The sequence below is a fragment of the Perna viridis genome, chromosome 13, assembly GCF_037379345.1.
Source record: "Perna viridis isolate PV_CMFRI_1.1 ecotype Kerala chromosome 13, ASM3737934v1, whole genome shotgun sequence".
Taxonomy (NCBI): Eukaryota; Metazoa; Mollusca; class Bivalvia; order Mytilida; family Mytilidae; genus Perna; species Perna viridis.
The window spans coordinates 25,227,191-25,251,811 of record NC_142457.1 but is presented as its reverse complement, the minus strand read 5'-3'; the positions used below and the strand labels follow the sequence as shown (position 1 = coordinate 25,251,811).

The window sequence follows — 24,621 nt, the reverse complement described above, 5'->3', positions numbered from 1 at the left end:
TTTTCAACACTATGAACTTTTGTAATCAATTTTAGAAACTGTGAAAATTGATATCTGCCACTATGTTCACGTAACAGAATCCGTGAAAATTAGCAACCGCAAAAATTAATACGTTAACAGTATACTGAAGAATGAAACCTTCTTGGCGTGAAGATTTTGTCTGGAATAGAAAGGTGTTTTAATAACTCAGGTTTCAAAATAATTGAATCTAATATGAAAAAATTGCAATAAGTGTCTTGTTTAAACAGGTTTTCTGGACTATTCAGGGTGTGGCTAAGACAGGTATCATTGTACAACATCAATAAATATAAATTAAGGAGGTAGACACAGGGTAAGGGTCACAAGTCTTACAAATCATTAGCATGTTTGTATTCAGCATTTGACATCATACACATGTAAGCATCAAAGTAACTTGGATAGATTTCATTCTGTTTCAAATTAACACTTGAAAGGCTTTGGTGAAATTGAATATGATACAAACATATCACTGATTTCAGGAGTTTTGCCCCTTACCTTATGTCTACCTCCTTAAGTAAAGGAAAGATTTGTAATACTATTTCTACTCATAAGAGAAATTGAACATGGAAAACTTATAAAAGTAACTTTCTCTAGGCTAAGATTTACTTATCTAAAGTAATGGGAAATTCTAGACCCTAAAATGGGACTTTTACTATTAATGTTAAAATGAAAACCAAACAGAAGAATTTTCAGAACACATGAAAAATTTCCTACCTCCCTCTTAACAACTGAAGACAAAAAAAATTAACAGGTCCCTACTTCTCAGGTGGGAAAAAAAAATTGATACTCTGCCAGACATTTACAACCAAAAGTACCTTGTAGGCGTGTGGCTGGGAGATTTGAAAGGTGTGGGCTAATTACCTAACTGAAAGGCTTTATACATGAGAAGGCCGATATATATATTTATAAGTACCTCATATTTCACCTTAAGGTGTACCACAAAATGAATGCGTCTTTTATTTGGGTCATTCAACCAATTTGTACATATATATATAAAGTATTGGATTACGGTAGTTTTCCAGTGTTAGATTTCAACAAATGAATTTTACATGAGTACTTTGAAAGCATATTACATGTATTGGTACATCACTTTGTAGCTTTAGTCTTTTCAACTCACCATAGCGGGAAGTTGGTATATTTTAAAGATAACTATCCGCTTTAGAAATTTTACAAAGAGGTGAATGGTGAGGATAAAACTTTTACCCACATTGCAGTTGATTTCAGAAAATGCCAAAGCTGTGAAAATAGCATGAACATAAATTTTGGCAGGGTAATAGGGAAATTCAAGCTAAACCATTTCACAAAGCAAACAATTAGGAACAAACTTATTCAGACAGAAAGCGCCAGATAACGCTGAATCAGGTCTATACATAACCAGAATTTATTTATTGGTAATTTTGGGATATTTTTCCAGAGGGGGGGGGGGCAAGGTACATATTTTTATAACTGCAAAAATTTTCCTGACGGATTCAGTTATTTTACTTAAAAAAAAACAAAACAAACTTAAATATTTACCTATTAACCTTAACACTGTCTCATGGGGGAGTTTTTTTTATGTTAAAGCAAGTTTCTGATGTTAAATTTCATTTCTTTTAATTTTCATATTTTTGAAATAAATCATTGTAATTTTAACCAAAAACGTCTTACAAATCTTTAAGTGGGAGATTCTAAATCTTTTACTGATTTTTTGGGAGTCTCCTACTAATGTAGGAGGGTTAACAGGTATGAAAGAGGGGTATGTTGGAACCAAATACACCCCAACAAGCCATGGAATTCTTTGGACTACTTTAATAAAATATTAGATGCAACAACTTTTTGACACCATATCAAATAAGGTTACACTGTCATGAGACAGAGGGCATTCCCATAAAATGTTTGAGTCAGGGATAATAAATTTCAATCAATTACTTCGATTTAAGAGACAAACTGGCTATCCCTATACCACAAACTCATCTAGCTAAATTTATGCACATCCAAAATAGATGACTATGTAAAAATAGACAACTATGTCTCCGCAAATATTCAAATAAAGAAAATCAAAACCTCAAAATGAACAAGTGGTTTAAATTTAAGTAGCGCCAAGGTTACCAGAATAGTAGGAATTTCGATAAACAGGAAGTTGAAAACAAATAGTTTGTACAAAATTCAAAGCCATAGACACACACATAACAAGATGGTTTACAAACAGCAGAGCAAAACACTTTCATGGGTAGTTTGAAAGTCACATTCAGACCTTTGATTACCCTCAAGTACAAATACACATAAAGTTCCGACACTGCCATTTACTGTAGTTTGAAGAAAACCATTAATTCAATGTCTCACACTTAAGTCAATGAAATCAAGAACAATAACTCTTCCATAGTACCAAAAGTATTTAGTATACAATCTATATAATGGATGTTTTTCATCTAAATGGATGTTTTCCTTTCCTCGTTTGTCTACCCCGGACTTGACTTTTTTTATGAGCAACTCGGCAGGTGTTTCTAGAAAAGCAGAGGATGGTTACCCTACCCGTGCAACTGGTCCATGCTCCTAGCTTTTAGTGGAGTCCGAGTTGCTCATTTACTTTTGTTACTTTGTATGTATGATTTTAGTTACTTTATGTTCTTTGTTGTGTATGTCTGTTTTCAATGTCTGGTCTTTGTCCCTGGAATACATTCTTTTGATTACTGCTATAACCTTGGTTCCCTTGATTACTTTCATCTAAAAATGCAACAACCAAATGACTAAGACCAGTTACTGGTCTGAAACAGTTTCTAAGCCAGAAAAAAAGTGTATTATGCAGATTTTTAATTGAATCACCTCCCCTCTTATATTTATGAAGACTGATACTTAAAAGTCACATAGACCAATCAGCTCTTTTCAAGCCCAAGAACCACAAGCCTGTAGCATTAACAAATTTATGTAATTATGTCTGTGAAATATTTTAGCTGTATGTAATGTCTTAAATCAAGGGCTTTGATCAGAATTCTCAGGCTTCCATATTTTAAAAATAAGTTAAAGTACAGCATTCTTACTTAACAGGATATCAAGAGGAACCTCATTAACTTATATAAAAGTTTTCGTTCAGCTATTTCCTTCAACATTTTTCATAAACTCATATTAGCATGGTAAAGAAAAGCTGCTTTCAAATACACAGTAAACATTTTTTTTTAAAGATTTACTTGCATACGAGCTAAAACATCCTATTTTAATGAAAATAATTTGACAGATTGACTGATAGTATTTAAGTACCATTCTGTGTAACAATCAGGCAATTTTTCTCAATTTGATCTTTTATTGTTATTGGTGTAAAAAGGGTTGGATTTATACAGAGTTAAGTTTGCATTGAGTTGTCATTTATATGGGGTTTACACTGGATTGGGTTGGGGTTTGTGCAAAGCTTGATTTGGACATTACTTTGGTCTATGCAGGTTTTTTTTTTTTTCAGGCATGGCAGTGGGTTTTTTCAGGGTTTTGACAGAGTTGGAGTTTCTGCAAGGTTTGGGTTTGGGCACTGTTGTGGTTTACACAGGGTTTGCTTAAAGACAAGGTTGAATTCATACAAACTTAAGTGGGTAGAACAATGGTTTATGTAGGATTTACTTTGGATAGGTGTGTGTTTTATGCAGGATTTACTTTGGACTGCAGTGAGTTTTATGCAGGTTTTCTTTTGGACTGGAATGTGGTTTATGCAGGCTTTGCTTTGTACCAGATCTGGATTATGCAAGGACTTGTACAGAATTATTTGATGCCAATAACTTGACTTTCATGAGTTTGAAACACATCTTAACTTAATTTTTTGGTTCTAAATCCATTTTTCATGAAAACACTTTACAATTTTGAAACCATCCAAGTATTAAAAGGATGCTTTTGCATTGTTTATCCAGAAAAAAACCAAGAAAGTGCATATCTTAAAAGGGATGCTAGAGGACCTAAGAACTAAAAACAATTTTTTTTTTTTTTTGGTTGGCCTTACTTCTTTAGCTTTTACCTATAGACACTAGGTGTAAATCATTACGACTCAAGACAAACAAAGCTGCTATTGATCTAGCTTGACCTAGATTCTATTTATGGAGCAAGTAAACAGAAAAATCAATCGTCTTTTCGAGTTAATTAGATCATTGGCAAAAATAATGTGTCAATAAGAAAAATACTCCTAAAAGAGTTTTAAAAGGCTAATACTGGTATTTGGAGCAGAAGTGATTGATGGGATATAAGCTACCAGGAACAAGGAACCAGTTTAAAAAAAAGACATGGCAGTAATTGATGAATGTGCAAAGAAGACACATCGAAATCAGATTGGACAAGAAAATGTCCATTATACAGTATGACAAAATATAAAAGGAGGAAATCCATTTTATTAGTTCAGTTAAGACTTTACAGTTTAGACTGGATTTGGGTACTGAATTTTTTATTGCTTATTTTGACACCGTTTATGGAGGTAGACCTAGGGTAAGGGACACAACTCTTACAAATCATTAAAAGGTTTGTATTTACCGCTTTACATCAATCTCATGTAAGCATTAAAGAAACTTGCACTGATTTCATTCTGTTTCAAAGGAAAGCTTGAAAGGTTTTGGTGAAAATGAATATGATACAAACATATCACTGATTTAAAGAGTAATGTCCCTTAGAGTAAGATTTAGACAGCTTTTACTTTATTACTTTGAAAAGTTTAAGTGAAATATATTTTAACACCAACTGTCGATTTCACAAAAAAAAAAAAAAAAATAAAGTGAAAATTTTTTCAAGCATGACATCAAAATCATGATGTCATTACATACAACAAAACTTACACTTATGACATTTTCTGAAATCGACAACATGTTTAACACTTAGTTCACCAAGTGCCACACTATGACACCTCAATTTTATTTTTACCAGTCTTTGAATCTACAATTTCTGTCAACTTCTGAAAGATTTGAACTTGATATGATTTATAAAGCGAAACTAATTAACACATTACCTGTAAACTGATAAAATCATACTGATATGTTTGTGGGTGCTCTAAAGAAGAAAGTCGGTCGAGAAAGAGGACTTAGTACCACAATCTGTAAATATTCAGTATGATCGTTGCATTGTGGCATGAACTTAGCTACGTAGACTGGAAACAGACATCCTGCTACAAGATGAATACAACCAACCAAAGATCAAATAGATATATGTCATAGTAGCACAAATTCCAAGAATACAATTCTGACAGATGACAACATATGATATCATAGCACAGTATTCTGTACTGAGCAACCATTTGACCTGTTAAGAGTAATCAATCGTTTTTTGTTGGACATTTCTTTTAATTGTATTTATCAGTAACTTGGTCATTTTCCATTCTTTTAACTGCATAATTTAAGGTTTCTGGTACTTAAGAAATACTGGCAATTTTCATGGCCAAACTAATGTCAAAACGACTGTGACTGTGACATCGCCATGAAACAGACAAATGTCCATTTTGAACATCCCAAAAGCACATCACAATTCACCTTTTCAGGCTCACTATGATACTTTCTGTTTTGACTTCAAAACTGCTGTTATTCTGTAAACTGGTAAGCTTCCTCAATTTGACATCACAGCTTAAATATAACTGGTGATTTCATTGGTTTAATTATGCCTTTACCCTAACTTGAGAGTGTAGGCAAGTTTGTTGTTAAACAGCACTCTAACAATAACTTCCATTTGTAAGCAAGTTGAGTTACTAAAATACACTTCTAAATTGTCTTGAGTTTGTGGCAAGTTGGGTAGGAAAATCAAATTTTTACAATTACTTCAATTGCCCGTTCAATAGACTATACACTTCTACACTAACTTCAGTTTCTCTAGGCAAGTTTAGTAGACTACATTTTACACTAACTCCAGCTGCTAGGCAAGTTCAATAAACACCATTTTTACACCAACTTTACTATCTTTAAGCAAGTTCAATAGACTACATATCAACACTAACTTCAGTTCCTATAGGCAAGTTCAAAAGACTACATTTCTACACTAACTTAAGTAACTGTAGCCTAGGCAAGTTCAGTAGATTTCATTTTTACACTAACTTCAGTTTTTCCAGGCAAGTTCAATAGACTACATTTCTACACTAACTTTGGTTTCTATAGGCAAGTTTGATAGACTACATTTCTACACTAGGTTCTGTCTCTTTAGGTAAGTTCCGTAGACAATACTTTTAGAGTTAGTAATAATATTGATTCACATGTACTTAGCTAAGACTCATAAATGAGAAATTCAATACTCAAAGAGTTAAAATTACAGAAAATAGTCATAGAAAAAGCTTATAATTTGTTTCTTTTTTTTCTAATCATGAGGTTAACAAGTACAAATCTATCATCATTTTTGCTGACATCATTCTCAATAGCCAAACAGGTATTGTGTTTTTTAATTAAATTTATTTCTCTGTACAAGGAAAAACAATAATATATCACTTACAAATGCTTTGATTTCATTAGCCCTCGAAGATGTTCATTTATTGTCTTTGATCAATAAGTCTTTAACTGACATATATATGAAAGTTTGTTATATTCAGAGCAATTAATTCACAGGCAAAGTATTCCTTACAGTCATAAAGAATCTCATTTGAAAGGAAATCAGCAATGTCCGCTAATTTTCTAAACTTTTTTCCTGGTTTAGGATGAGATGAAACTAAATGGAGAAAGTTGTAACTAATTAAGTAGCAGTCTTTCTAAAAGTCAGACAGAAGGTGATTTATGTATGTCAAAAACCCACTGAATTCAGTCTTATTTCTTGTTCAGAACCAGTTACTGATCACACAACCAGTCTTAGTTTTTCATTTAGTTGTTGCACTTTTGAGATAAAAATTATATAGATTGTACATGAAATTTGCACTTTGCAAGAGTGATCGTTCTTGATTTGGTTCCATTTGGTTGATTTTAGTGGGAGATAAATGTACGATTTTCTCAAAAGTGCAGATCTGAATACAGAAATGATTATTGCTACGTAAAAATATAGCATATGCAAACTGAAAATCCATCGCCTGATCAGTGGGTTTTTCTACATCATGAATCACTTTACCATTAGCAGTGTCTGAATTTTATATAGACTTGTACTTCAATCCTCTTTCACAAAATAATTATCAGTTTTTTTGTTTGGAAGTAAATAATGCATTGAAATCAAGTAAACAGAAAACCATATACAATTATTATAAGTAAAACATGAAGTTGCATGTGCTGTCCTGCTAGGTATACATACTCCCACTTATACAGGAAGTTAATGTCAGACAGCAACCAAAATGTCTAACAATATATGCCCACTCTATCAAATTTAAATTCAATCTATCAAATAGCAGCCAAAATAATGATCAACAGAGGTATGGACAAGTTAACTCTAATATACCACTTGTTAGATTGACCTTTTTGAAACCCAATATTGCATCCATTATTGATTTGTGAGATTGACCAATTTAAATCCTATTCCAGCCATTATTAATTGGTAAGTGTTGAGTGAGGACAACAATTATAATTGATATCCAGTTCAGAACTTTATTAACACTGGTACCCAGTTATTGTAGGTGTAGTTTCTGTATCCACTATCTCAATCATTTTAATATGAGTGAACTGATTTCCACGAAAAACAAACACAATGCATTAGGTACATAAAAAGAATACCATTCTATGAAAAAAGGCAATCAAATTTTCAAGTGGCTTTTATCCATTTCTTTGAACTACAGTAAAACTTGTTTAAACCAAATCCCCCTTTTTTTTACTTTTGGAACGGTTTAGACAGGTATTCTATTTACAAAGGTTCAACGTTAAACCCCAACAAACAAACAAAAACAAAGGTTCAAAATGCATTTAAATTGATATAAAAGGACTTTAAAAAGTGTCTGGTTTAGACAGGTAATTTGATTATTCAGGGTTTGGTCTACACAGGTTTCACTGTACAAATTTAATGAAAAGTCTATTGACTTGTCATAAAATATAATTCTAAGACGTCAAGAGAACAACAAGGATATTAACCCATATCTGACAACAAATTATTGTGATTAAATTTCAGACCACTTAAAAAAATCTATTTTTCTGAGGACTGACTTGGAATGGTGAGAGGGTAAGTTTCTCTCATTTACATAATTTAATCATTCTTTGGCCCACATACAGTACAGCATGTCTAATATGACCTCCCTGTAAAATTGAACGTTTGTCCAGATTAAGAGTAACCAAGGGAACCAAGATTCTAGCAGAAATCAAAAGAAAGCAATCCAGGGACAAAGACCAAATATGAAAAACAGACATATGATGTACACAACAATAAACATAAAGTAACTAAAATAATACATAAAAAGTAACAAAAGCAAATGAACAACTCGGACTACACCAAAAAACTGGGAGCATGGGCCAGGTGCAACAGTATTGATTATACAGGATTTGGATACATTGAAATTTTACCATTAACATGAAGCCTCATAGGTGTTGACATATATCTGGTTTAGATTGCTTCCTTTTTAAAATGAAAGTTTTATTCCATTTAAACAGGTGTGTAGAGTATACAGGTTATAAATTCATTGAAACTATCATGAAAGGTCTTCATCAAACTAAAAGATTCATTCTGTTATTCAGTTGTATGGATTACACAAGTTCTGAATACATTGAAATTGACATAAACAGACATAATTTTAAGGATCGAAAAAAAAAACCCTGAAAATCGTCAAAATCAGAAGTAAACCAACAGTAAAACAGATACATCACAGTAAAATCTGGATTTGAAATTTAAAGTAGAGGAAGATCATGTCTGCAAAAAAGGTCTCGAAATGTCTGGTTTATTTGCTAAATTTGGCTAGTGAATAATTCTTACATTTGATCCCTTTCATAGACTTTCAAATGTTTCTGGTATAGATAGGTTTTTGGATAACTGAGGGTTAATTTCAGACAGGATTCACTGTAGTATGATATAAAACTCAATGCATACAGTAAGACATCAGTTTGTTTAAACAGTTTTTTGGTTTTGTAGAGTTGTAAAAGCTGCCGATTAAAAAATCTTCGTTCTAACGAGTTGTTTCGTCACTATAAAATTGATACCCATGCAAATAAGATTTGTACAGATTCAGAACGATCTTGATAAAAAAAATTAAAATATTTTTACTGTTTGAATAACGTCTTATTTGTAGGATGTTATTTGCATTTTTGTTTAGGTTCTATAGTTTTTGTTTCACGTTTTTGTGCTCATAACTGAACATAAACATAAACCTAAATATTGTTCAATTTTCTACTTATATTTATACACATATATTCTATATTTGAATATTTTTAATATTTACGTACTTGTATGTACTTATTGGAGGACACTGAGGGTGGAGATATTTATCGCAACATTGGAAATATTATTGAAGTTTATTACTGCCAAAAAAATCCAGTTCTTCTACAAATGAGATATTTTATGAATATTTATAAGACCACTGCAATTTCTTTAAAAGCCTCAATTTGTCCCATAAAAATTGATGAATACAAGCATACTTATCAACCACAAGATCGGTGCATCAAAATCACATAAAAGGACGTGTGTACCTTTGGTCAATAGAGCATGACCACCAATCAAAATGTCTACCATGTAATGACAACGTAAGAACAACGGATCTCCATCATGAAGGAAGGTCATTGACCCAACACTTAACATGATGCATGATATGTGTAGGCACAAAAGTACGCCAGAACATTCCTAATTTCAGATTAATAAAATTCGCCTGAAGCAAGAATTTCAGGATTAAGGCAAAAGGGGTAGTCCAAATCCGACCACTATAAATTTGACCTTAAGCTATTTACTTATAAAGTTTAAGGAATGTACAAATATCAAGTAATTATCTACAAGCATGACAAAAAAACATTGGAAAAACTTGCCGAACTAACAGTCAGTCAGACAGATGGACGGAGCTTGAATGAAGTGAATAGAAGGCTATAGATGAACTTCTAGTAATTCATAAATGTAACAGGAATGGTAATCAATACATTCTATTAATTACCACCAAGGTTTTAATTATGGACATTTTTAAGGGAGTTGACAATATTTTTTAAGTAGCAGTCTTTCTAAAAATCAGACAGAAAATGATTCATGCATGTGAAAAAACCACTGAATTCAGTTTTCATTCTTGTTCAGAAACAGTTACTGCTGACATAACCAGTCTTAGTTTTTCATTTGGTTGTTGCACTTTTTAGATAAAAATTTTATAGACTGTACATTAAATTTGCACTTTGGAGGAATTATCGTTCTTGATTTGACTTCATTTGGTTGATTTCAGTGGGAGATGAATACATGATTTTCTAAAAAGTGCAAATCTGAATGCAGAAAAGATTGTTGTTATGTGAAAGTACAGCATATGTGGACTGAAAAAGCATCATTTGGTGGGTTTTTCTTCACCATGAATCACTTTACCATTGGCAGTGTCTGAATTTTATATGGACTGGTACTCAAAATTGGGTGAATAATATAGAAATTATTTACACTGACATGATAAAATAAACTGTCAATTCTACGCAAAATTCCTAATATCTTAAGTTACAAAAAAGCTTGAATTAAGTATCAGTTCATGTAAGAATCAGGCAGTAGGTGAAACTGGTATGAAAAAACCCATCATTTTTATAGTCTAATTTGACTATTTGCACCATCAGAACCAAGGAAAACAGACAAGATTTTCCATATCTTGCTGGACTTTTCAGTTACAATCTCACTTAAATGCATTGAAAATGAACATTTCAAGGGCAGATAACTCTGTCAAAAACCTCATTTTTCTAACATTCTATTGAAAAATTTCTGAGCAAAGCCAGTGATGAAGAGATTAAATAATGGTCTTTTCAAATAGAGAAGGTATCCTTGAGTGAAATTACATTGTCAGATCGGTGGGGTGTTGACATGCATGTTTCTGATTTTTCCAATTTTGTCTGATTCTTACAAACACTTACACTTTAAGTTTAAATGTAGAAACAATATTTTTTTATAATCTTGGTATATTTTTATCTTGTTCTTTTGAATCTGTACCCTAAAAGAATTTACCCCCAAAAAAGTTATAGGTTTGTTCAGAATAATGAAAGACTGGTATAAATATGGCTTTTCGGCTAAATATATTTGTTTTTTTTCTACATCCTTGCCTACATGGTTTGAACTAAATTTTTATACCAGAAAGTTTTGTCAACTTATATGTTGAAAATAAATTATTGTAACACCAGATTAAGAAGTCGATCGATATTACAAGGAAAAAAGAAACACTCCTAAAAATATTTGTTACCCCTTTGGTGGAGCTCTACCTTATGGTATTCCCATTAAACCCAACTAATTACACGCCCACAAAGAATCTACGTTTCATGAATATCTGCCAGAATTCTCGACCAGAAATAGATGTTCACCCACAACAATAAATACTGATAGAAGTGCACTTCATCAACTACTTCAACTAATGCAGTTGTGTCAGCTGTGGTACAAGTTCAAAAAGGTCAATCTTACCAATAAATAATGGCTGGAATAGGGTTCTGATAGGTCAATCTTACCAATAAATAATGGCTGGAATTGGATTTAAATAGGTCAATCTCACAAATCAATAATGGATGCAATATTGGGTTCAAAAAGGTCAATCTAACACACAAATAATGGCTGGAATAGGGTTCAGATAGGTCAATCTCACAAAACAATAATGGACGGGATATTGGGTTCAAAAAGGTCATTCTTACAAATTGATAGTGGCTGATATTTTGTCAGCTACAAATTTTGGCATAATGCTTTCCAATTAATTGTTATTGGCCTTTAAATGTTTGAAACTTCAAAGAAATTTGAAGCTCTCAAAACTTGGCAGATTATTGGTGCTCTTGAAAATGCTGCCAAACAGAATAGGTAGATGTCACTCCCAATTTATATTTTAGTTAGCAATTAGCCAAGTTCATTTTATTCATTCTGTCTGACGTGAATTGCAAAATCCACCCTTCAAATATACATGTATATGAAACTGGCACAAGCTACCATGTGTATGTTTTTCCTTTAACCCTTTAAACAAAAGAGCTTTATTACCATATTTAGATGCTAGGTCAAGGTTCAAGGTTCTACAAATAATAGTGTATCACCATATTTAGAAACTAGGTCACAGGTTCAATGTTGTAAATCTTTAAAATCTGTTTTTGTTTGTTTGTTGGGGTTTAACGTCCGAGCAGCAATATTTCAGCTATATTCAGACGATGAACATGAAATGGATGATAAAATGAACATGAAATGAAAAAAAAAGGATGGGACAAAAGGATAATAGGGTCGACAAATTTTGATTGCCACTGTAAAAAGGGGGGATGGGTAAGGTCGCGCTATTTAGCCTCCTGTGGCGGAGCGCAAAGGTTCCTACTCCTATCAATTACCACAGCAGGGTTCTTTAACATGCAAGGAACGTGGCATCTTTCCCAACACGGTGCACCACTATGGTTTGCGGTCAGGTTTTCCGTATTATAGCCTGACAACCCCAGCATGTAACACGCCAGGAGTACCCCATTCAACCACCTGGGGCGCAAATCCCAGTTGCTCTGTGGGCAGGGCGCCTAGCCCCCAGCTAGGTTTCTGAGCACTATTTAGTCGCCTTATACGACAAGCTTAGCGCTGCTGCAGGCCTATTCTTTTAACACCCGGACCTGCACGGGCTGTTTAAAATCTGAAATAGACCTTTATACATTATTATTGTAAATTGTTTAAGTCTGCCTTTCAAAATTACAGGTGCAGTCATAAAATTTTCTTTGTTCTCAATTTTGAAACCCCTCAAAATACATTTTGTTGTTCTTAATTTTGACCTACGAATCTGGAAATACTTAAGAACAGTCAAAGTTACCCCTTATTGTCTTTGCCAGGGAAAATTAATGAAATATTAGGACAACTTTGACAACTGTAGCAACCACCCTTCTTACATCGATCTCAGTTATGTAAATTTCTTGATTCAAAATTGAATATTAATTATCTATTATTGTGTAATTACCCCACTTGTATTTCATCTTGTTTGAAACTATAGCTAGTAAGTGGTACAAACATTACAAGAAATATTGTGTCTTATCACGGAGTGCCACCTGCTGGCAATAAACATGACAGATGGACATGAAGGAAAAAATATTTGATCTCCTCCTTTACAAGCAGGTCTAAGATAATCAATCACAAGTATATCTATCATATGTTTTTGAAAGATTCAAATTTTCAAACTTTGAAAAAAAAACATTATTTTGTGCAAGTCATGTAATGTTTTATATTTTGAAATCATAATATAAAAATTGATACTTCTTTAAAAGTTTGTCACTACCTTAAAAGTTCTATAAATGCAAGTGATTGATGTGAAAAAAAAAAAATTTTTTTTACTGATAATTTCATAAAAATTTATTTTTTCCAAATTAAAAAAAAAATCTACCACACAAACGTCACAAAATATTTAAAGTTGAATAATCGTTACTCATATTCAAACAAAATGTCTGTAATTGATAGATTTTTTGCAGTCGTTAAGATATAATAAAACTCAAGCCACAAATTTCCAAAATTCTGCTTTCATAAAACTATGTCAATGCAATGCATGGTTGACTGATTACCAACTCTTACATTTAATTGTCGTTAAATGATAGTAGATTTATGCACTTCGGAAATATATTATTTCGGTACAAGTCATAAAAAGGTTGTATGTTTCATGACGACAGAGAAACATCTATCATTATAATACATATACACCTACACTACACACGAAAAATATTTATGCACGTAACTGTAATGTCAAAGGGTCATCAATGTACGGCCCGAAGGTATAGTAATTAATACACAATACATTTCTTGTCTCATGTCACATAATGCCCCCCAATAGTTATGTATGCAATTCGCGAAACAATCCACAAAAAAAAATTGTTGTGGTTGCACAATTAGTATTTTTTGGTACAAAAAGGCTTACGCTGACTCATAGTAACAATTTAACTTAAACTACACGAAATTGACACACGGTGTATATATAACGTCAACAAGACAATAGCTTTAACAAATTAAAAAAAAAAAATTATAAAACAATTATTGTCAATTTCTAAAAAGTCAGTCATTTTTGTTTAAAAAGAAAAGGATATGTTTTTATCATATTCAATTTTCTCAAAGCTGATCAAGGTTTCATTTGAAACAGAATGAAATCAATGAATCAGATTGGTGTAAAATGCATTACACAAACATTCCAATGATCTGTAAGAGTTATGCCCTTAGCTTAGGTCTACCTTACAAGGCAAGTTTGCTTAGGGTAGATAAGAATAACGGTGTGCTTACAAGGCAAGTTTTCTAAGACCAGATAAGAATCAGGTAAGTTTACTTAGACTAGAAAAGAATCATGGTGAGCTTACAAGGCAAGTTAACTTTGATTAGACATGAATTAAGGCAAGCTTACAAGGCAATTTTACCAAGACTTGATAAGAATCATTGTGAGCTTTTAAGGCAAGTTTACTAAGACTAGATAAGAATCATGGTGAGCTTAGGCTTACATGGCAAGTTTAAAAAGACAAGACAATAATGAAGACAAGCTTACAAGGAGAGTTAACCATGACTAGACAAGAATGAAGGCAAGCATACAAGGAGAGTTAACCATGACTAGACAAGAATGAAGGCAAGCTTACAAGGAGAGTTAACCATGACTAGACAAGAATGAAGGCAAGCTTACAGGGAGAGTTAACCATGACTAGACAAGAATGAAGGCAAGCTTACAAGGGGAGTTAACCATGACTAGACAAGAATGAAGGCAAGCTTACAAGGAGAGTTAACCATGACTAGACAAGAATGAAGGCAAGCTTACAAGGAGAGTTAACCATGACTAGACAAGAATGAAGGCAAGCTTACAAGGAGAGTTAACCATGAATAGACAATCTTGTAGGGCAAGTTTGCAGTGACTAGACCACCAAGATTGAATTTATCACCATGAGATATAATTATAAACATGTTAAGATACATGTATGTCAGCCATATGTTTTGTATCAACTTGTACTAATATTTTTAACAACCACAGACAGCCTTTATAAGTCAATGCCCTTTCAAATGTCAAGAACAATCTTTCAGTAAATTATATTTTAAGTCTTGGTCTTAAAATAACATTCAAAAAACATGCCCCCCCCTTTTTTCTTAATTTTTGAAAATATAATTTTTCTTGTGTCAGAAACCTTATGTCAATAAATATCTAACACAATAACCCTTCTCCAAATATCAAATAAGTATTGTCTAAAACAAAATTATTTAGGACTGCAATCCTACAAATGTCCTACCTCTTAAAATCACTCCTATTCCAATATACGGTACATATAGATTAGCTGCAATAGGAGTATAATGGCCCTAGTCCTTTACCATAATCATATACTCCCACAAACAAATCATCCAATTCAAAAAAGATTTAAATTGTTCACAAAATTAAACCTTTAGTGTATCAAGTCATGCCAAACAAACTTCTTGTAAAAACACAACAACAACAGCTTACCATAACTTGGATCATCGAAGGAGCTTAATTTTAGGAAAGCCCAACACCCACAAAACATTTATTTTTAGAACTGTATCTAACAGAACAAAAACCAGAAAAAAAATGAATATTTTTTGTCTCACAATTAGGCTTCTGGGACGGGGTTATATTGCTGCAAGACTGAAGTCATCACTACAGAAGTTTCATGGTCATTTTATGAACTTGTGGATCGTTTGTTGTATCCATCTGCACCATGAAAAATGGTCCATGCTCCCAGTTTTTAGTAGAGTCCAAGTGGCTCATTACTCATTCAGTTACTTTTTATGTATTATTTGGTTATTTCATGTTCTTTGTTGTGTATGTCTGTTTTCCATGTCTGGTCTTTGTCACTGGATTACAGTCTTTCGATTTCTGCTAGAATCTTGTTTCCCTTGATTACTTTTGTCAAAAGGCAAAACAAATCCTGAAGATGAAAATTTTGTACGGGCAAAAAATGTGTATTAAGTAACCTATTTCTTGAACAACCTACAAAATTTTTGTCTAAATCAAAAATAAAACCAGGATAATTCAATTGTACTTCTATTACTAAATAAAACTCACAATTACCCATCCACATTACTGTATCTAACAAAAATAAAGTTTCTAAAAGAGGCAACAAAAGGGCATTGCAGCCCTGGAAAGTTTTGAAAATCATCAACACACAAAATAAATCCACCCAAGCTACAGTATCTAAAACAAACAAAAATAAAACTTCCCTCATAAAATCCAATGCAAACAGGATTGGAACTTCTATCAACTATTTTTTTTGGTCAAAACATGGATGTAACCAGTCTCATTTTAAAAGAGGCAATACTTGAGCATTGTAGCCCTTCCCCTTAACAATTAAGGAAACTATCAACACCCACAATAACCCATCCAAAGCTACTGTAGCTAAAACAAACAAACAAAAATAGATCTTTTTTTTCTTCATTGAAAGCCAAAACAAACTAAAGATAATATTCCTGTCCTTTATTGATCTTCCAGTAAACATTGATTCTGACAGGAAATCGGCAATTAGGATGTCTTTGATCGTCAATATCAGATGATGCAGTTGTCAGTATTAATTAATTTTTGTATTCACATGAGTAGTCAAACACGATAAACGTTTAACCAACCTGCATCAAGGTTGCTAAGATGCTTGTATGCGTTCTAGTCAATTAGCCAGTGTGAAAAGGACAATTGTATAACGTAAATAGCGTAAATGGCGGGAAAGTCGATAGCTATATAGAAAAATCTATTCATTCAGCCTGAAATGCTATTACTTACAGACATAAGTAAACAATAAATCTGCATGCCTACAATGACGAAAATGTATTCCTGACCAACAACTGGGATTGTTGAAGGCCATTGGCCATTTATCTCAACCTAGTTGAAAATGTTCCACCAAAATCAGAATATTTTACAAAAAATATTAAAAAATGGTCTATTGAAAACCTGAATATCATTATCCAGTTCAATCCCAAACATAATCACTGCCCAACTATCAACTTATTTTCTACTGACAGCCTACATTCTAACAGTACAATATCTATTGACTCAGTGACCTTGACCTTTGATTAATAACCTTGAAAGGGTTTTGATTGCATTCAGTTAAATGATGTTGATTCTGAAGGAGGGACATATGAATTATTTTAGATAATTCCTTCATAAGTTTTACAGTATAGGAAAAGATGACAAATGACTAACATAATCTTAAATCTGAGCTCAAATTGAATTCAAGGCTTTGGACCTCATCAGAGTTTTAAAAAATGACAATAACAAACTAGGATCAGTGTCACTGTTAAATTTTCCATATGAGGAGGTGCATACCTTCATTACGTGTATAAACACTGCATGAGCAAAGTTTGAATAAAACTAAAACAATTTCAAAGTAACAGACTTTACAAAGCCAGCAATCCTAAGCATGAGGGATTGACAAAGTTGAGCAGCTCCAAAGCTGATTTTGACATTGATGACCACATAAAAAAGTTATAAAATTGTACACTTACCATTTTACAGTAAATCCGATTAGAATTCAGGACAACAACAGCTTTTCTTCAATATCCTGTATAATATCACTGACATTGTCTAAAAGAAAAAAAAAACACATGTCAAATAATCATACAGCTATGACTTACTCAAGTAAAGGTCAAGTCAGGCTGTACCCAGTAATGCTACTTTGTAAAAGTTTAATGACCTTTGATTGGAGACTACAAGATGCTCTCTTAGTACTATATTGCGTGTGTCATATTACAATAGAAAGAAGATTATAGCCAGTGTCATACAGCCCAGGTACATAAACAGCCATTTTAGAGTTGTACTATATTTTGTGTGTCATATTACAGTAGACAGAAGGTTATAGCAAGTGCCAGGGTACACAAATAGCCTGTGTTGTGAGTATGGAGTAAGGACTCATGGTGGACTGAGCCTATGTGAATGACTGTGTGGTTAATTGTAATTCAATATCCTATGGCAGATATTTCATGCATTTCAGGAAGAGAAGAATCAACCAATCAAATGGACCCCACTTTGTAATAGTCTGACATTCAGAACCAAATTCTGAAGTGCTTAAGGAGGGAGACCTAGGGTAAGGTACCTAACTCTTTAAATTAGTGATATGTTTGTATCATATTCAATTTCACTCAAGCCAGAATAAAATCAATCCAAGTTACTTTGATGCTTACATGAGATTGATGTAAAATGCTGAATACAAACATTCCAATGATTTGTAAGAGTTGTGTCCCTTATCCCAGGCCAACCTCCTTAAGTTAGCACACAGAAGCAACGGCTCTAAAATGAAGAATACCCTAGACAAAAAACAATGCAAGACAGCTTTTAATGAAAATCACACAACTTACTGGTTAATTTAAATTAATGTAGAACAAGTCCTTGACCCTTGTCATGTTTAGTCAATATATCTTAATAAATGTTCATATTGTAAATAATGATAGAGTAACTCTTCAACCTCTAAGTTGTAATGGAAAGGAAAGGGGATGCTATGACAAATTTTTTGCCCCCAGACTTAGAACTTTAATGAATTCACATGAAAATACATGACTAAAATCATATATCATGTAACCAAAACAATAAAGTTTTTTCTTTATCAGTTTTCATAGAAATTGGATCACACACAAAAAGATCCCCCAACTGTCCACACACAAGTTTTGCTACTGTTTTACCTTTTTTTTATCTGATTAACACAGTGATATCTGTATCATACCCATATATCAGACAAACAAATTTTAAAAATACCTGATATTACCAGTATATAGCCTATTGCATCAAATATATAACGATTTCATAATGAGTAAAAGAAGAATATTGCAAAATATTAACTCAATTCAATTACCGGTAAGTTTTTTAATTTCAACATCTTAACAAACAAGTCTTAGTAAATTTGTTACGATGTCAAAATCAAATTATATGAATTGATATTTTGCAATATTCAAATTACACGAGATATAAAACATTTTTCACTATGATTCCTTTGGAATATTTGGCTGCTTGGCATTGGGCATCTGCCATGGCAGAAAATTTAGAGATTGTCCATCCATAATATCAGCAGAGGTTACTGACGAACATTGTAAGAAACATCACAACGTTGCCTTCAACCAATCAGATTTTATTGACTTTTAGTTACAATCCCACAACAACCAATCTCAATTGAGAATTTTTCATATTACTAGTCCATATCACATCACCCTTGATGTGAGATAAAGCAAAATATCTAGCCACCCAAGAAGATAAAACATTCAAATAACTTGCATACACCAGGACAGGAATTAGGCGTAACAATACCTGTTCCTATGATGCATAATACTGTAACTCTTTATGGATATATGAGTTTAATATCAGAATAACGAAAGCCTAATGTAATAGGTACAGCATAGCACCTAGCTCAGAGAAGTCAATAAATACTCATTATAAAATGATAAATGTATGTCTCATTAGCCTGAAGTGTCAGTTCCTGTAAGAATCAGGCAGTAGTTGAAACATGGTATGAAAAAAACCATCATTTTTATAGTCTAATTTGACTATTTGCACCATCAGAATGAAGGAAAACAGACATGATTTTTCCATATCATGCTGGACCATAGAGTCACAAATGCATTGAAAATTAACATTTCAAGGGGAGATAACTCACATAATTTTTCTAAGATTTTATTGACAAATTTCTGAGCAAATCCAATGTTGCAGATATCAAATAATGGTCTTTTCAAATAGAGAAAGCATCCTTGAGTGGTATTATATTTTCAGATCGGTGGGGTTTTGACATGCATGTTTCCGATTTTTTTGATTTTACATGATTTTTACAAACACTTACACTTAAAGGTTAAATAGACATACATGTTTCATTCACCCTGTTTAAAATTCATACAGCTACAAAAAAAATAAAACAAAGAGGTTACCAAAAAAAAAAAAAAAAAGTTAAAAGTTATTTTTTATCAAAATAAAAGGCTCTATAACAACTGTACACTTCATTTATTTTTCAAGCACAATGACCATCCATTTTTTTTCTGCATATTGGCATACCTTCTTATCTTCCTTCGCTTTTACAAACCAACTTGGACTAGACCAAATTAATAGGCAGCCCAAAACATTACCAAACATTATAAAGGTTTTAAGTACTAGTCCACATAAAATTCAGACACTAAAAATGGTAAAGTGATTCCTTTTTCAGTCTACCTATGATATACATTCACATAACAATAATCATTTCTGCATTCAAACCTGGACTTTTTAGAATACCATACATTTATCTCCCACTAAAATCAACCAAAACAAACCAAATCAAGAACAATAATGCTTGCAAAATTTTCATCTCCTAAGTGCAACAATCAAATGAAACAGTAAGACTGGTAATGTCATCAGTAACTGATTCTGAACAAGAAACAAAACTGAATTTGGTGGGTTTTTGATATGTATGAATCATCTTCTGTCTGATTTTTATAAAGACTGGCACTTAACGATATTAAGGTTGTTGGCAGCTCTGTTAAAAAATAACAAAAATTTCAAAGGGTGAAATCTTTGAAGTTCTTTAATACTAGAATAATATAAGATGAAAAAAATTTATGCACGGATCAAGATTAACTTTTTGATGCCAGAAGCCACCTAGGCTACTAAACTACAAAATCAATTAGCCCAGAAAAAAGTTGGGACAAAATTTTAGTATGTAAAAATACTTGTTCGAGTGTATGAACTATTTGTTCATTGTTGAAGACCCTCATAAAATTCCACATTTTACGTAATACCGGATGTCGAAATTAATAAGCAATTTTAAATAAGAAACCGACATCAGTTATGAACAATTTCTGTATTATTGGAACTGACTACCGATAAAATCTGACTAGGGACACTATGTTTCCAATTGAATGGTAACCAGTTATAACTCCGACTGTAACTTTTACTTACAATAATTTTGATTTTGCAATTCGCCAGCTGGGCTACTAAAATAGAAAAAAATGGTCGCCCAGGCACATTTCTTGTCGCCATTGGCGAGTGGGCGACCGTTAATCTTTTCCCCTGTTATGGGACAGTGTGCTTGTTTCTCAGATATAAGAATTTTAAATTTTGGTGGGACAAAGGATTCCTCTTGATTTTCCATAGATATCGTATAGGTAGGTTTTATAAATCAAAAACCCAGAATTAAATAAAAAGGATTCCATAGAAAACTTCTCAAATAATATTTTAAGGTGTGTTAATTGAAATTATGATAAGAAAAGTTGTAGTCACTTGGCAAAAAATATTTATGCTATGAAACGGTTAAATTCAAATGAGTCGGAAAAAATCGGTCAAAGATGGCTAAACATGAGCAGCGGACATCCTTAACATTTATTTAATAGAAGACAAATCATTACATTTTAACTGAAACAGCATAGATTTTTCATTGAAAAAAAATTTGAACCAAATTGATGTTAGAAGCATTTTTTTTTAAATTTCAAATTTTTTGGGTTATACCACCCTGCCTAATTTTTTATTTGACTCATATAAATGATCACTTTATATAGTATTGTTTAGTGATCACACAGTGTTCATTTAAGGGAATAATCAATTTGCATAGGGAGGATAGGATAAAACTTTTTTGCACAGAATGTTGTTTTGTTTTGTTTTTATTTTCACATACAAGCTCACCCTATATCTCTTACTATGTCTGTATTTCAAACTGATTCCAAGACCACCCCCCTCCCTGGTGATTCCAGGGTATCCAAGGTGGCACCCCCTTTTTTATTCGAAAATTTTCTCTACTTCATGAAATTTGGGGAAAAAATAGCAAATTATAGTCTGTTTAAATCAAACAGTCGTACCCTTAAATTTCAAAAGCACATTTTCCTTCTCTTTTTTTAATCAAAATCTTTGCCAGATACTTAATTTAGCTGATGAAAGATATTTTTGACCTCTGATGGCCAATTAATCAAAATAAATGTTCATAATGAAATAATGACTGTACGCCTCATAAACCTACCATGTTAAAGTGATCTACATACCAAACTATCAATCAATCAATCATCTCCTGGTATAAATATAATGTCCTCTTTCTTGTCACCTGGCATTATACAATTTCTATGCAAATAAGAATGCAACTTAAGTACCAGTCCATATAAAATTCAGGCACTACCTCTAGAAAAGGTGATCTGTAGTGCAGAAAAATTAACAAAACTAATGACGTTTTTTTTTGGTCTACCTATGCTATACTTTTACATAACAATAATCCTTTCTGTATTCAGATCTGTACTTATAAGAAAACAATGCAATCATCTCCCACTTAAATCAATCAAATCAAAGTAAATCAAGAACAGTAACCTATTACAAAGTGCCTGATTTTTATAAAGACTGATACTTAATTAAACCCAGTAAAAATATTGTCTTCATGGAATATTCAAAGCCCCATGTAGAGAAAACCTATTGGAAGTAGTAGATGCTAATCAGTTCTAAAGAATTAATCAAGTACAAAAAGGTGAAATTGTAGTATCAGTCTTAGTGAAGAGAACATTACCAAGAAATTAGGTTTGAGGATAAATTAATAATGTCATGTTGCTCTGTTAACCATTATACTGGTCAGAGAGAAGATCTTGCCATTTTCAAGACAGAAGCAATTATTGCCAAAATTTTATTCCTGGATGAAAATTATTGTACTACAGTTCATTTTCCAAAGTAAAATGGACATTTTAAAAAATTTTTTTTACATGCACTTGTTTTACAGGAGGGGACGAAAAATCAGTTAGTGAGAATTACATGCTGGTGAGAACTACTCCTTGACCAGTATAGTATTAAATGAATAAATAAACACTGTTGTGTATTGTTGGCCTGATTACCTTTGCCCATCTCTATCTTAAAAAAAACTCAAACTTAATTAATTAATATTTTTATTTTTGATTTTATTTTTTAAACTTATATGAAATAATAAATTAATAAAACAAATGAACTTAAATACAGAGTTATCTGCCTTACATTGCCTTCATATTATCACCCCCCCCCACCCCTTTTCACAACTCTCAATAGGTTTACTCATTCTATTAATTCCATCAAAAACACACAAAAAAAATTCTTGCAAATTATTGTGAACATATATTTTTCCATATCAAAAATTAAAAAAAGTAACTGTATGTGTTGTCATGCTAGGGATACCCCCACTCTTACAGAAGTTGATACTGGACATCACCAAAATTTGCTTTCAACATATGAGGCACCAATATAAATCCACAATTTAAATTAGAAATCAACCCAGCAAATAGGAGCCAAAGTGACTGCAATGAAAATGGAAGGTCAAGGTGATTCCAATATTCCATCCATTTTTAAGTGTCAGTCCCTATAAGAATCAGGCAGTAGGTGAAACATGGTATGAAAAAAAAAACTATCATTTTGATAGTGAAATATGAATATTTGCTCCATCAGAATCAAGAAAAACAGAAAATATTTCCATAATATGCTGGACCTTTGAGTTACAACTTCACTGAAATGCACCGAAAATGAACATTTCAAGGGCTAATAACTCTGTCAAAAACCTCATTTTTTGTAAAATTTCATTGAAAAAAAATTTGTGCAAAGCCAGTGATGCAGAGATCAAATAATGGTCTTTTCAAATAAAGAAAGTATCCTTGAGTGATATTACACTGTCAAATCAGTGGGGTTTTGACATGCAGGTTTCTGATTTTTTTCATTTTACCTGATTCTTACAAGCACTTACACTTAATTTTTCAAAAATAAAAATATACTGTAACTTATAATGTTTCCATTTTAAAGAGAAGTAACTCTAATAATTTTCTTGGATGTATTAACTTTTTGGCCAATCATAAGTGAGCAATATACATTGATCGATGGAGTTAAAGAACATTAACCATAATATTTCATTATTACTTTCCCTAAACAATTTATTATAAAAATGTCACAAAATAAAAAAAGGTAGAATAAAACACACCAAAAAAAGCCAAACAGCAAACAATTAAACATCGAAATACAAAACAAAGGATTTAAAACATAAAATAAATGATACTTTACCTAAAAAAGTCAAAATAAGAAGTCACAATAAAAAAAAAAGAGAAACACAATATTCCACAATAAAAGAAAAAATCCACAACTGCAAAAAATACCAAAAAAAAAAAACAGTCCAACTACCAATGAGAAAAATCTGACCACAACAACACAGTCTTAGGTAGTTCACAACTGTCGTACTTTACACGCCAATCCACCATCATATTTTACGACGCCTTGTAAAGACATTTTACTATTGGTAAAAATATATGGGCATCAATCAAAAATAGCGCGACGAGAACAATATGTCAACACAAATTATCTATGTGTAGTACAATTAATAAAATCTTAGGCCAAGTATAAGTAATTTCATGTTTTCAACATTGACATACATGTACAAGAACACAAGGCCAAGCTATTATAGTTACCTGAGAATAGGATTTTGTTGTTTGGCCTTGGAAGGTTACATATTGAACATTCTTGCCTCATTACTTGTTGATTGCAGCAACAACAACTACATTTCATTTTAAAATTTTTAAGGGAATAAATTTTGAACCCTGATAATGAAAAGTAAAAATGAATTAAGGAAGTAGACCTAAGGTAAGGGACACAACTCTTACAAATCATTGGAACGTTTGTAGTCAGCATTTGACATCAATCTGGTGTAAACATCAAAATAACTTAGACTGATTTCATTCTGTTTCAAATGAAAGCTTGAACAG

General features: G+C 32.3%; 1 protein-coding gene across 4 annotated transcripts in view; it reads right to left on the bottom strand.

Moving 5' to 3' along the window:
* LOC148600083 (uncharacterized) overlaps positions 1–24,621 on the bottom strand; it is a 92,096-nt gene that overhangs the window by 34,222 nt on the left and 33,253 nt on the right. For all 4 annotated transcript variants that reach the window (XM_088558062.1, XM_088558061.1, XM_088558064.1 and 1 more), the window contains one exon: positions 17,440–17,518. The gene's annotated coding sequence lies outside the window, so the exon portion shown is untranslated. The remainder of the gene's footprint in view (positions 1–17,439; positions 17,519–24,621) is intronic.